This window comes from Arctopsyche grandis, chromosome 3 (assembly GCF_051622035.1).
Source record: "Arctopsyche grandis isolate Sample6627 chromosome 3, ASM5162203v2, whole genome shotgun sequence".
NCBI lineage: Eukaryota > Metazoa > Arthropoda > Insecta > Trichoptera > Hydropsychidae > Arctopsyche > Arctopsyche grandis.
The window spans coordinates 33,710,442-33,724,205 of NC_135357.1; the positions used below are offsets into that span (position 1 = coordinate 33,710,442).

A 13,764-nucleotide genomic window follows, 5' to 3' on the forward strand; every position below is an offset into this window, starting at 1 on the left:
GATCAGTAGATCAGTAGCTATTAAAATAGATATAAGATGTATTGTGAACATAATTTCGTAATAATAAAAAGCATTTAAAAATCAAATCAAAAAATTTTCGTCATTACATCTTTTTATTGAAATTATATCAATTTAAACATTCATTTGATTTTGTATTTGACGTTTTGAATACAAATAAAAAAAAATATGATGTCGCAAACGTGTATTGATTCCTACAATGGAAACATCCTTTCGATTCTATCAAACCATAAATATATTTAAGCATATATTTACATCGGAAAGTTTACACACATATGCTTTTCCGCACATATTATACATATGTATATTTTATACCCTCATATTGATTTTAAACACATTCCATCGAGACGGAAAAAGGTCAAAAAGAAAAAAGGGTTTCGTTCAAAGTTCTCAGAAAAATATCTAATCTATCCACTCGACTGACCCGCGATGAAAACTTTCCGGAAGTAAATAGATTTTACACTGAATTGAAATTTTCTTACACGGTAGAAATTCTCGATGTTGCGTACATTGAATATAAAAGCAATTTTCCGCCGTTTTATTTTCGATTCATTTGATTTATCGGCCACGTTCTATTATATTATACAGATAATATTACGAAACAATTCGTACGCATACTTAAAATTCAATTTTGTATATTACATGTATGATATAATGCAATGTGTAAACGAAAACAGCATTTGTCTGTATATCGCGTTTACTTCGTTGTCGTACCCTCGAGCTAATTCAAATAGATACAATTATATATACTTGTTGGCATAATTAATGTATTCTCGCAAATTGTAGTTATATTGTGTTGATGCGAAATTGTTGATGCAGTTTATAAGTGGGTGAATATGCTTTAATGTATTTATACGTTTTCCATCATCACTACTCCACACGTCTGATAGATATCTTTAATTTATTTATGTACGTAGTAAAAATAGATGAAGTTTTGTGATCATGCGAAAATTCAAACTCGAGATTTTGACTGATTCAAATTCAGAATCGATCACTGATCACGTTTTCATGATCTATAAAAAATGTGTGTGTGTGTGTATTTTGGAGATTTGAACACCGTTAGTCCTATTGAACTGAAACTTAGTATTGGTTACTGAAATTATTATCGACATAAGTTTATGAATTCAATTATCTGCCAAACCGCTAACTGAATCGGACTGAATTTTTTTTATATGTAATAGAAATTAAAAATTTTATAACCTTAAATTTTTTGAATATTTTTATCTGAACCTAAATAGTACTTTTACTCTAGATGTTTTTTATGTTCTTCTCAAAAAACATTTTGGTTTATTGAACTGAAATTTCATATCTAGAAGTTTAAGCTTTATACCAAGTTATGTATAAAATTTGGTAAGTACCCGTCAACCGGAAGTGGCAGTTTACTCTTGATTGATTTTTTTCGACCCCTTTAACATGTGTGCTCTTCACGAGAAGATTCAAGTATAATCCTAATAATAAAATGATGAAATAAAAAATCATAGAATTTAATAAACCGGAAGTAGAATTTTTTCCGCTTAGAAATGTCAAAAATGCTTTGATCACACGATTTTTTTCACACTACTGAACGCATCAAGCTGAAAATTTATATTTGTATTTTTTAATGTACTAATTTGGAGTGTTTAAAGCTTAGGTAAGAATTCATAAACCGGAAGTACTAATTCATTAAGTACTATTTCTATAACTGTTGCGTAGGGGTGGGTGGAGGATTCAAATAAAAGGCCAAAGTCTATTCACAGCATTTATTGGGCGATTAAAGAGATCCACGCACAGCCGGTGCTCCGTCCAGAATGCCTTGATATGGCCTTGATACCTGCTTTTAAAGGGCAGGTCGCTCACTGCTTCTTCGACGTCCGCTTACTTCCCTATTGTTTAGGCACGTACACGGACATGCAGTCCCACGGTCCAAGGCACGCAGTCCCACACTTTCGCGCTGTCAGTTCTTAGAACTCTAGCGGGAAGCGACCGAGTGCCATTACCAACCACTTTGTCAATTCGGGGGTCTCCATTGTTAGCCGAATGCACTTAAGCCTGGAGATAATTCTCGAAACTACTCAATTATGTCAAACGGTGCGCCGTTTGACATAACCACCAAACTACATAGTAATATTTCATTATTTTATTTTGACATTTTAAAGTATTTTTACATACATACCTCTTTTATACTTCACATACGATTTCAATTCAGGACAAAATTTGCCTCTTATCCGATCGTTTTCATACTTTGCCATATATTGCTCATTTTGGTCATCAATATAAGTAAATGTATCCTCCGCCATTACGATGGAGAAAAAATATCGTTTTAGACGCGTTTGAAATTTGAATTTCTGAAAAGTGCCTGACGTTTATCCAGTTTTTAGTTTTAAACATATGTAGATGGCGGTAGTAAAATAAAATTGTTGGTATTTTTATTCAAAATAATCATTTTATATACAAATTATAGAAGAGGTATGTATTTAAAAAACTTTTTTTTACTATTTTAAATTACTTTTGAATATTTCCATTTCATGCCTTCTATTATAATATTTTTTTTCTATATAATTATCTTCTAGATATTTAATGTGTATAATATACATATTGTTACGTACGCCGCGGATTAAGCGAATAGAATCCCAGAGACTATGTGACCGTTCAAGAGTTATCTGTTAACGGATTAACTAAGTGCTTGCACTTAGGACCAACGGATATCTGTTAACGGATTAACTAAGTGCTTGCACTTACTTCCAGGATATATCTGGACTCTAAGTGCATTTATGCTAAACAATGACCGTTATTAAACCGTTCTCAGAATCGGTATGGGGAGAACTAATGTCGTGGAAATACATATCCGAATACGTGACTATACAATAGGTAAATAGATTAGACGTCCTGAGAGATCTACAAATTAATAAGGCGGTACGTAGGCGATATCAGGTCATTCTGGACTGAGCACTGCCAGTGCGTGTATCTCCTTAATCATCAATAAATGCTGTGAAACGACTTTGGCCTTTAACTTGGATCTTCCACCCACCCCTACGCAACAATATTTATATAGGGATATAGAAATTTGAACAAAATGCGACTACCGGAAGTGGAACTTTAGTCTTGTGTAAGTTTCCCTGCATTTCAATTTTTATCGAAAATGCTCTCATAGCCGGCACGTGTGAACGTGTATGTATGTTTAATAGCCGAATTTTGTTTAGTAACCTTCTTATATTTCTCAAAAACATAGATTAAGTTGTGGGTTGGTCACATCCGATTTTTTTACTGTGAATTTAACCGCAAAAACGTGGTACGTAATGGCCAAGACCAAAGGTGATAAAAAAGGGTAGGTGAGTGTATTTTTTCAAGCAGCCTAAGGTGATATTCTAACGGTTAACTTTGACCCGCCACGTGAGCAGTTACCCGCTCGTAAAAACGTCTTCTACGTCTTCATGTTTAACGAACGGGATTAACTCGCGGAATATCGCGAATACCTCAACTTCATAATTCAAGAGTTATGAAGAGCTTAAAGCCCACCCCCTCCCACACCCGTTCACCCTCAATTCGGGTGACCGGCGACGCCTGGCACTAATTCCGTTGTGGAAATTTTTTCCGGGAGAAAAAATCGCGGTATTTTTCCGAGAGCTCGTCTCAAATGGGATTATTATTATTAATGCGAGTTTTCCCTTTTTTTTCGGTAGGCTCTGGAAAAACTTTTCCTCGACATCGCCTTCGATCTGACGTCAATTACAGGATTACAGTTATTATTATAATGCTGCCGAACGTGATGGTATATTAATATTCAGTATAGTTTGATTTTTAATTAAATTTAATGTATGTATACTGAAATAGAATTTTCATTTTATAATTAAAGTTGAACTTTAGTTGTGAATTTTTGTATAAGCCGTGTTTCAGTTTGCTGTTGAAAATTGAAAACAGTTGAAATTATGTTTCGAAATGAAAATAAAATTAAAATTATTTCGAAACTACAATATTATATATGTATAATGAATTTAGCTCATTTGTCAATTATTTTAATTACTCCTATTTCTGGACTAAAATTTTTAATAGACTGAGCTTCGAGCATGTGAGAACTCATTTAGAGGTTTTAATAAAAACCTCTAATAATTAATTATTTTAATTATTAGAGGTTTTTATTATTTATATCTAGTGAAAATTCAATATTTTAAGTAAGTAAGAAAGTGAAAACTGTGTGCCTCACTGGTGGGTGTGCAAGTTTTTGAATTATTTTTAAATTGGATAAATATTATAGGGTTAAAATATAACTACGTTTCACAAAATTATAGTTTAACTGTTGATATTACAAACTTGCTAGACATAATATTATTTAGCTAGTAAAACTATATTATAGCTATTAAAAATATAATATCGCTAGTGAAAATATGTTTTCACAATTTAAAATATAAATTTTTCTTATTTTATTTTTTTACGTATATACCAGGAAGGTCTTACAGGTAAACCCCAATGCGCCTTCCTGGCCAATTACAAATTTATAAATTACAATTCAGCATTTTTTTAATATAAATCACTGATCCACTGTTCACAAACTCATTTTTATTGTACATTCATTAATAACAAATTATTATTATTATTATTTTATTATTATTTTTTTTTTTTTAAATTATAGATGACATATCGTATAGGAGGGATTTTTAGCCAATTTTATTTCCGGGAACCGTTTCAACAATGAAATCAAAGAAAATTGGCAAACTCTGATAGGAAACGATCAACCTGAAGTCACAAATCCAGGTCTAACCAACAGCATATTCTGAAAAATCCATTTTCATTCGAGGCTCGTGCCCAGGGATCGAACCCGCCGCCTCTCAATCTTAAATATAGTTTCGCTAGTGAAATTATAGTTTCACTGGGAAGATTACAGACTCGCTAGTGATAATATAGTTTCGCTAGTGAAATTATAGTTTCACTGGGAAGATTACAGACTCGCTAGTGATAATATAGTTTCGCTAGTGAAAATATTGTTTCACTAGCTCGTTATTGAAATATTGTTTAAATTGCCTTTTTATTTTATTTTATGATTATTTTTTATATTTTAGTACATTAGGTTTTTTTTATATACATTTATCGACTATGGAGATACACTTTCGCAATCATGCAGACTGTAAATCAGCATTTTATGTAAATGGTTAATATTGAAAAATCTCAAATTTAACGTGACATATTTTCACATTTACATGTGTCTTCAAAAAGAGACTTGACATCGAAACAATTGAGACGCTGTTCAACCAATCAAAAGTCACACAAAACACGGGCAAAAAGGGGATGGGTCTAAAAGGGAAAGTTTGCACAGCAATTTCCATGTAGCTATAGAGAGAGGGTTGAAGGGGATATTATAAGAAGCAGGTAGTTGGTATTGGCCGATGGGGTGTTGAGCAAACAAAGTGTTTCAGATTTAGTCGGGTGTGGCGGTGGCTCGTTGTGGTTTATTGTTATGGCTGGTGTTTACAGGCCCACTCCTTCAGAAATATGAACCATAAATGTGAATTATTTACGAAACAGATGGTGCTCCACCACTGCTAAGAGTTTTCCCTCTACGTGTACGTGTACGTGGTACTCGTACTTTTGCGCTTTTGTACGGTGGCTGCTTCCAATTAAAATTCGGTCATAATGTCACAATTATGTATTATGTATATGTACATATGTGTCTGATGTGTTTATAGATGATGAGGATATCAACAGAATTTTAATAAATGTATAATTCAGTTTAAGATATATGTATGTACTATTCACATATTAATTTTTACTTTATCTATGTACGTAGTAACAATATATGAAGTTTTGTGATCATGTCAAAATTCCAACTCGAGATTTTGACTGATTCGAACTCCGAATCGATCACTGATCACGTTTTCATGATGTGAAATCATGTGTGTGTGTCTGTGTATTTTGGGGATTTTTTGAATACCGTTAGTCCTATCGATCTGAAACTTAGTTGATTGATTACTGAAATTCTTACCGACACGATGTAAATATTTTTCAAATTTTTAAGTTGACCGGAAATGGTATCTCCCCTTATAGGTGTCCTCTTTTTTTAAGTTTTTGAATTCAATTACTTCCCAAACGGCTAACTGAATCGGACTGAATTTTTTATATGTAATAGAAATAATAATCTGTATTACCTTATATTTTTTAAATATTTTTATCTGAACCGGAAGTAGTACTTTTACTCTAGAGAAACGAGTTTTTTTAATATTTTTTTCAGAAACCCTTTAGTTTATTCTATCAGTTTAAGCTTAATACCAAGCTATGCATAAAATTTGGTAAGCATCCGTCAGCCGGAAGTGGCAGTTTATTTTTTTATCTTATTTTATATATTTTTCTTTTTGTGTGGCCATAGTGACGACTTGGAGCTAATACGTTATGTCACTTAGACGAAATTGTAAATAAATAAATCAATAAATAATCAAAATTTTTCAGGTTTAATAGAATGTTCTGGATGCGGTGCATCCGCTCTAAAATCGCCAGACAAATTCAACGAAAGATTAACGGACGGCTGCTTTAACTGCAATTCTCGTCTTCTCGAATGATAGATTGCACATCAGATGACGGGTAACCTTTCGATGTGCACAGATGCAATTATTAAAATTGAGTTGGATCTTTCGATAAGTTCCGAATCTTGCCTTATTAAACTCGCCAGAAAGATCCAACTCAATTTTAATAATTACCATTTTTATAATTGAATCTGTGCACATCGAAAGGTTACTCGTCATCTGATGTGCAATCTATCATTCGAGAAAACGAGAATTACGTTTAAGGCTGCCGTTCTGTTAATCTGTCATTCATTTGTCTGGCGATTTTAGAGCGGATGCACCAAACCCGACTGTTCTATAATAAACTTACATATATTCCAGTGAAATTACATTTTAACTAGCGTTTTAATGAATTTATACCCGACTACGCATTCACTAGCATATCTTTATTTTTACTAGCCTCTTCTTACTTCACTTTCGATTTTGTCGTCTGACGAAATTTAAGTTCTTCTCCACACTCTTCCGATCCAATAACAATTTCACTGTAACGTACATACATATATTCACTACGAGTTCTAAATGTGTGCCAATTCTAATATGAAGCAGTGAAGTTTTAACTACATCGATTTTCTGTGCATTCATATCCGATTAAGAATAGTCATATATTCACTACGGGTTACAGTGCCAATTCTAAAAGCAGCGAAAATCTAAATAACACTGACGTTTCGGTGAATGCATAATCTATTACGCATATAATAGATATAGTAATATATTAACGATGTGTTTTTATAATATATAGTGCCAATTCTAATATCAGTGAAGTTCTAACTTCCCCAAGTTTCAGTGAATTCATATCTGGTTATACATTCACATAGGTATAGTCACATATTCACTATGGGTTTCAGTTTCAATTCTAATAGCAGTTAAGTTCTAATTACACAGAAGTTTCAGAGAATTGATAATCGATTACGCAGTCACCAGATAAAGTCTTTTATTACTTTTATTACCAAATTTACTGTGGATTACATGTACATATGTATGTAATACATTCTTCCACTTTTAGAAAATTCATATACGATTACACATTCACTAGGTATGGTCACATATTCACTACGGGTTACAGTTCCAGTTCTTATAGCAGTAGAGTTTTAACTTCCCCAAGTTTCAGTGAATTCATAAATGATTATACATTCACTATGGGTTACAGTGCCAATTCTAATAGCAGTGAAATTCTAATTATACCAAAGTTTCAGTGAACACAAATCGACTGTGCATTCACTATGTATAGTTGCATATTCACTACTTGTTACATTTCCAATTCTAATAGCAGGAAAATTATAATAACACTGATGTATCGGTTAATTCATATCCGATTACATATTCACTAGGTATAGTCATATATTGACTACGGGTTACAGTTTCAATACTAATAGCAGTGAAGCTTTAACGACACCTACCTTGATGGCATTTATATCCGAATACAAATTCACTAGGTATAGTTACATATATATTAATTTTGAGTTACAGGTAAAAAAATACGACTTTTTAATCGAAGAATATTTATTTATGGTGTTTGAATTATGGGCCATTGTATCTAAATTGTAATATTCTTTTTGAAAAGGCATTATATTATATTTTGTATATTTCGCATGTAAACAAATAATTCTGTGGAAATATTAGAATTCGCTTATTTGTTCGCCCTCGTTGAATGCTTTGTATTAAATATAAAATAATTGCCCAATTATTCCGCATTATATTTAACATATAAAAAAAATTGCATCTTGTGTACAATACAAAGCGTTTGCTTTCATAAATACATAAGTAGCTTTTTAATATCAGAGATTTTAATGGCACAATAGATTTATTACACGAACATTTCATCTTTCGGTGAATATTAAATTAAAATTGTTATATTATAATGAAACACACTCACGGACCGTTTAATTAATCGAAATATTACTTTAAATATTTGAGTGGTCTTTAATTAGTTTTTTTTTTACTTTGAATAAAGTACAGATATATTTATGTTCGAGTATCATTAAATAAATTAAACAAAATTATTCCATAAATTTGAAATCAAAGAGATGAAAACAAAGATAGAGACGTCATATTACAAGTGGCGAGAACGCATTGGCCAAAGAACGAACTACGCGTCGGCCATTTCAATTTTATAAAAAGTATATATTTATACTATTCATTATAAAACCTACTAGCTGTATTACCCGGCATCGCTCGGTATTTTTAATATTAACCGCTTAAATATGACTAATCTAATAGTAGACATTTTATTAAATTTATTTGAATAGTTTTATTTTATATATGTACATTTATTTGAATACTCATTTGTTTTTTTTTGTTAAATTGACTGTCACGAGCAAACAAACATATATACTGTCTCTTTCGAAATTATATGTATACCATAATCTGGAGCCTTTGTCCTCTAGAGCTTTGTCCCCTAGGGCTTCGCCCTCGGTGCCTTCGCCCTCGGGGACTTTGAATTCTTTGAATCGAAAAAAATCAAATTGGCGCCAATAAATCGAAAATGTCTACGACCCAACGAACGAAGGTTACATGCATACATACAAAGTCTCCTTCCAAATTATATATTAGATTAATGAAGTAAAAATATAGAGAGGTAATGGGAGCCTATAATGCAAATTTTATAAGATGTAGTGAGGTAATGATAAAGTTATAGGCGTTTAAAAAATTAGGGCGAAAACACACTGAATAGTACGGAATGGCTCCGTGCTGTGATAGTGAGTGTTCTCCAAACCGAATTCGGGTATAGTTGCACGTGCAGAGTGCATATGTTTCTCCTACATTTCTTCAAATATGAAATTCACAGTTACGATCACTGTCAAGCAAGGATAAATGCAAGGATAAAATTACACCGAAAACACTCCAGGCGGTGATTTTTGGGACCGTGTACCATGTATGTATATGGACTAGGAGTGCTGCGTGTTTTTCGCATGTTTAAAAGTATCTAAAAAAAATAAGTACCACTCAGTGTGTTCTCACCCTCAAAATCTGACAAAACGAGTGGGGGCGGAAAGTCAAACAAACAATGCTACGGGCAGTGGGTGAGCTGTCACCCTCTCCAAAAATAGGTTTTTGAGCTCTTTTTACATACCTCCTTTACGTTTCACTTACGATAACAATTCTGGAAAAAGTTTGCTCTTATCCGATTGTTTTCATACTTTGCCATATTGCTCATTTTGGTCATCAATATAAGTAAATGGAGCCTCCGCCATTACGATAGAGATAAAATATCGTATAAGAAGCATTTCAGGTCCGAAGATTTTTAATCTCGGTGACAGTTGGTAGTCATTAATTATATACATAGATGGCAGTAGTATAAAAAAAATATTGGTGTTTTTATTCAAAATAATAATTTTATATACAAATTATACAAGAGGTATGTTTTTAAAAAACTTTTTTTTAATTAAATGTTTTTATTTGTTATTCCTATTATGCTGTAGATTAACATTAGAATAATATAATACTATGATTACTAACCAAATAAAATAAAATTGTAAAATAGAAAATGATCAGTAGATCAGTAGCTATTAAAATAGATATAAAATGTATTGTGAACATAATTTCGTAATAATAAAAAGCATTTAAAAATCAAAAAAAACCCTCTCCAAAATTTTTGGATTCTTAAACTTGTTTATTACTATTATATTTCACCATCGATCCAATTGAAATCTCTATCGGCGGCCAAACCTCGCAAAATGGCAAAATTTCAAAGCAATTATAAGAATGTACGAAGTTTGTCAGACCAATTGGAGCTAATAAAAACCTCGTAAAGAAAATTTTTAAAAAATAATTTTCTAAAGACTTTTATTAGCTGTTAATTAATGAACCGGTCTGTAATATGATTGGACACTATTGTAAGTTTAAAATTTATTTTCTAACTTTGCAACGTGATTTTTAAAAAAAATACAACATTACAATTCATAATGTAATATTAAAGAGAATGGATTTGAATATATCATTATTTGCGCTCGCTTCAAAGTTGAGGGTGCTTTAAAAATTCTGAGCCATTTTTTTATATATTTTTCGAGTCGAGAGAAAGTTGAAGAGCTTTCAAAAAAGTCGCGTAAAGCATTCCGGAAAGTTGTAAGCGCCTTAATGGTCGAAAAATTCCCTTTTTTCATTCCGACTCCGAGCTCCAGATATAAAATAAAAATTAAACAAAAATAAATAACCGAAAGCTGCAATCGCAAATTTCAAACTCCCTGGCGAAATAAATCGAAAAACGAACCAAAAAAAAAAATAAAATTCAAACTTTATAATAATATACGATCCCTCAAGAAAAGAAGTTCGTCTTAAGTAAACTTGCATAATCGATATTAAACGAGTGTCGAGCGCTTAATTTAACTTATTCCCTTCTGTAATGAAATTAGCCCTTCTTATATAAGTGATATAAATCGGCCTTATATTAAATTGAAAGTTTTGACATTAAAAATCGCAATATAATAGCGGCGATGACGAAACTTTTCTAAAAATATAATTTTAATATCACGTTAACCTTCCTTACCGGTGATAGAAACATAGTCGACATTTACTCTAATTGTGTGAATATCTCTGTAAATATACTAAATACAGAGTTCATATTTTGGGTATTCCTCGGCAATACATTAATGTATTAGATAGAATTATTATAATATACACGTATTTATCTAACGCAACAGAAAAAAATATTTTATCGAAGAATCGGGCATAATGCACAAATGCAGTGTGTGTTATTACGTTTTTTCCTTCAGTCGTGTCCCATTCTCGGTGCGCGCGTGTTGTTTTTTCGTTTCGGAGCTTTTTTGTACCGTGTGGACCAGCACTTTATTTGTGTTTCTTGATTATTATATAGTAAATACGGTAATAATTATTTAATGTTATTTTTTTTTAATTTGCTATGCTACATTGTATATTATATTTATATTTTCAAAGACAATTTTAATTTTAGAAAAAAATGGCTGAAAGAAATTTGATGAATGAAGAGGAATATGATAGCGATCTCGATTTTGAAATAAATGATAATTTTACTGATACGGAAGATTTTATTGAAGATATGGAAGATACAGATTCGGAATTAGAGGCCAGTGAAAATGAAGACGAAGAAGTGTATACATCGAATCATGGATTTCAATGGAATTCATTACCACCATCACCCTCAAGACGTAGAGAGTGCAATATTGTTACCGAAAATTCAGGACTTATAAATGGTAGCACTCCTGTAAATACTATTAGAGAAATGTTCTCTTTGTTTATAAATTCAAATATGGTGAGAGAAATATGTGAACAAACGAAGCGTCAGTTACATCGTACATCCACGAAAATTATCGAGCCGATATTGGCAGAAGAATTGCTTGCATTCATTGGAATAATGCTTGCGTCTGGCAGAAATAGGACCCGAAAATTAAGCTTAAATGAATTGTGGACTAATGACAGCGCTTTTTGCCAACCATTTTTTACGGCATCTATGTCTTGGGATAGGTTCATCACAATATTCAGTCAAATTCGTTTTGACGACAAAGAAACCAGACAAGAAAAAATACACGTGTCGTCTGATAAATTAGAACCTATCAGGACAATTTTTAATGAATTTGTAGAAGAATGTAAACGTAATTATTCTCCAAGTTGCAACATTACTGTGGATGAACGTTTGGCTACCTATAGAGGCAATTGCCCATTCCGCGTATATATGAAGTCGAAACCCGGTAGATATGGAATAAAAATGTGGGTATCGGCTGACTCTTCAACAGCATATATATTAAATATACAGGTTTATACAGGTATGGTTAATAATTGCCGAGAGATAAATCAAGGGAATCGTGTAGTGATGGATTTAGTTCAACCGCAATATGGCACCAATAGAGGTGTAACAACGGACAACTTTTTTACTTCGGTGGCATTAGCTGATAGCCTTTTAGATAAAGGGCTAACTCTAACTGGCACCCTACGTAAAAATAAACGGGAAATTCCCAAAGAATTTTTACCATCGAAACATAGACTTTTACACAGTAGCTTGTTTGGTTTTACATCAACCAAGACATTAGTTTCGTATGTACCAAAAAAAAATAAAGCAGTTTTGCTATTGTCTACTCAATTTCATGACAGTGAAGTGAGTAGTCATGAAGAAAAGAAGCCGGAAATAATAATGTTTTATAATAAAACAAAAGGCGCAGTAGATACCGGCGATAAAATGACAAGTGAGTATTCTTGTGCAAGATCAACAAGAAGATGGCCTTTTAGAGTGTTTATGGAGATGCTGGATATAGCTGCGCTAAATGCATATTTGCTATGGGCGCAGAAATATCCAGAATGGAAGGCGAATAACAGAAGTCGACGAAAATTATTTATTAGAGAACTTAGTTTGGAATTAGCTATGCCCAATATTGTAAGGAGAAAAAAAAGTACAGTAAAATTACATAAACAACAACAGGATGCTATTGATATGGTTATATCGCAGTATGATCGACAATCACTAGAAGCACATTCCACTAACATTCCGCAAGAAGGCATATCGGAGAATACATCTACCATTTCTAGAGTGCAAACGAGAAACTGTAGATTCTGCCCTTATCCAATGATAAAAAAAAGAACTCGGCTATTGTGCTATATTTGTCAAAAGCCTGTTTGTATAACGCACAGAATTGAACAAAAAATTATTTCATGCTCTGATCGTTATGTAATGGACACAAATATTTAATTTTATTGTTATTCGGTTTTCGTACATTTTTGATGCTATTGTTCTTTACTTACATTTACATAAAATTTATATTTTTATCATTCATGTGAATTTTGTAATTTTTGTAATTGTCTACTTGTATTATAGCAAGGATGAATACTTATATTTATCAATTAATTTTCAACGTTTTCTTATTGTCTTATATTTTTTTTATTTACGTTTACTTCTCATTTTTTTTTTATCAATTTATGTATTTGTGTATTAAAATTATTATTGTGAAAATAAATACATGAAAAGTACATATAAACATATTTTATTTTATTTGATGAAAAAATTGAATAAATTTTTACGCATAGGTTTTGAATCATCGCGTAATTCTGGCGGATGTGGCGTGATCACTAATCAGCGAGTCGCGGAGTGGGGGCCTAGTGTTCGTCCTCACTTGGAGATGGGCGGCCCTCTTGGATTGTCGTTCACGCGTCTTCAATTTCATGCTTTTTAGATCGTTTTTAGCAGTATATTACCAATATTGATACATATATATTCATTTATATAGATACGGACTATTACTATAGTCATGAATAGAAG

General features: G+C 32.1%; 1 protein-coding gene across 3 annotated transcripts in view; it reads left to right on the forward strand.

The window, feature by feature from the left end:
• The window catches only part of LOC143909282 (uncharacterized), a 464,755-nt gene that overhangs the window by 130,756 nt on the left and 320,235 nt on the right, over positions 1-13,764 (forward strand). The gene's annotated exons all lie outside the window — the stretch shown is intronic.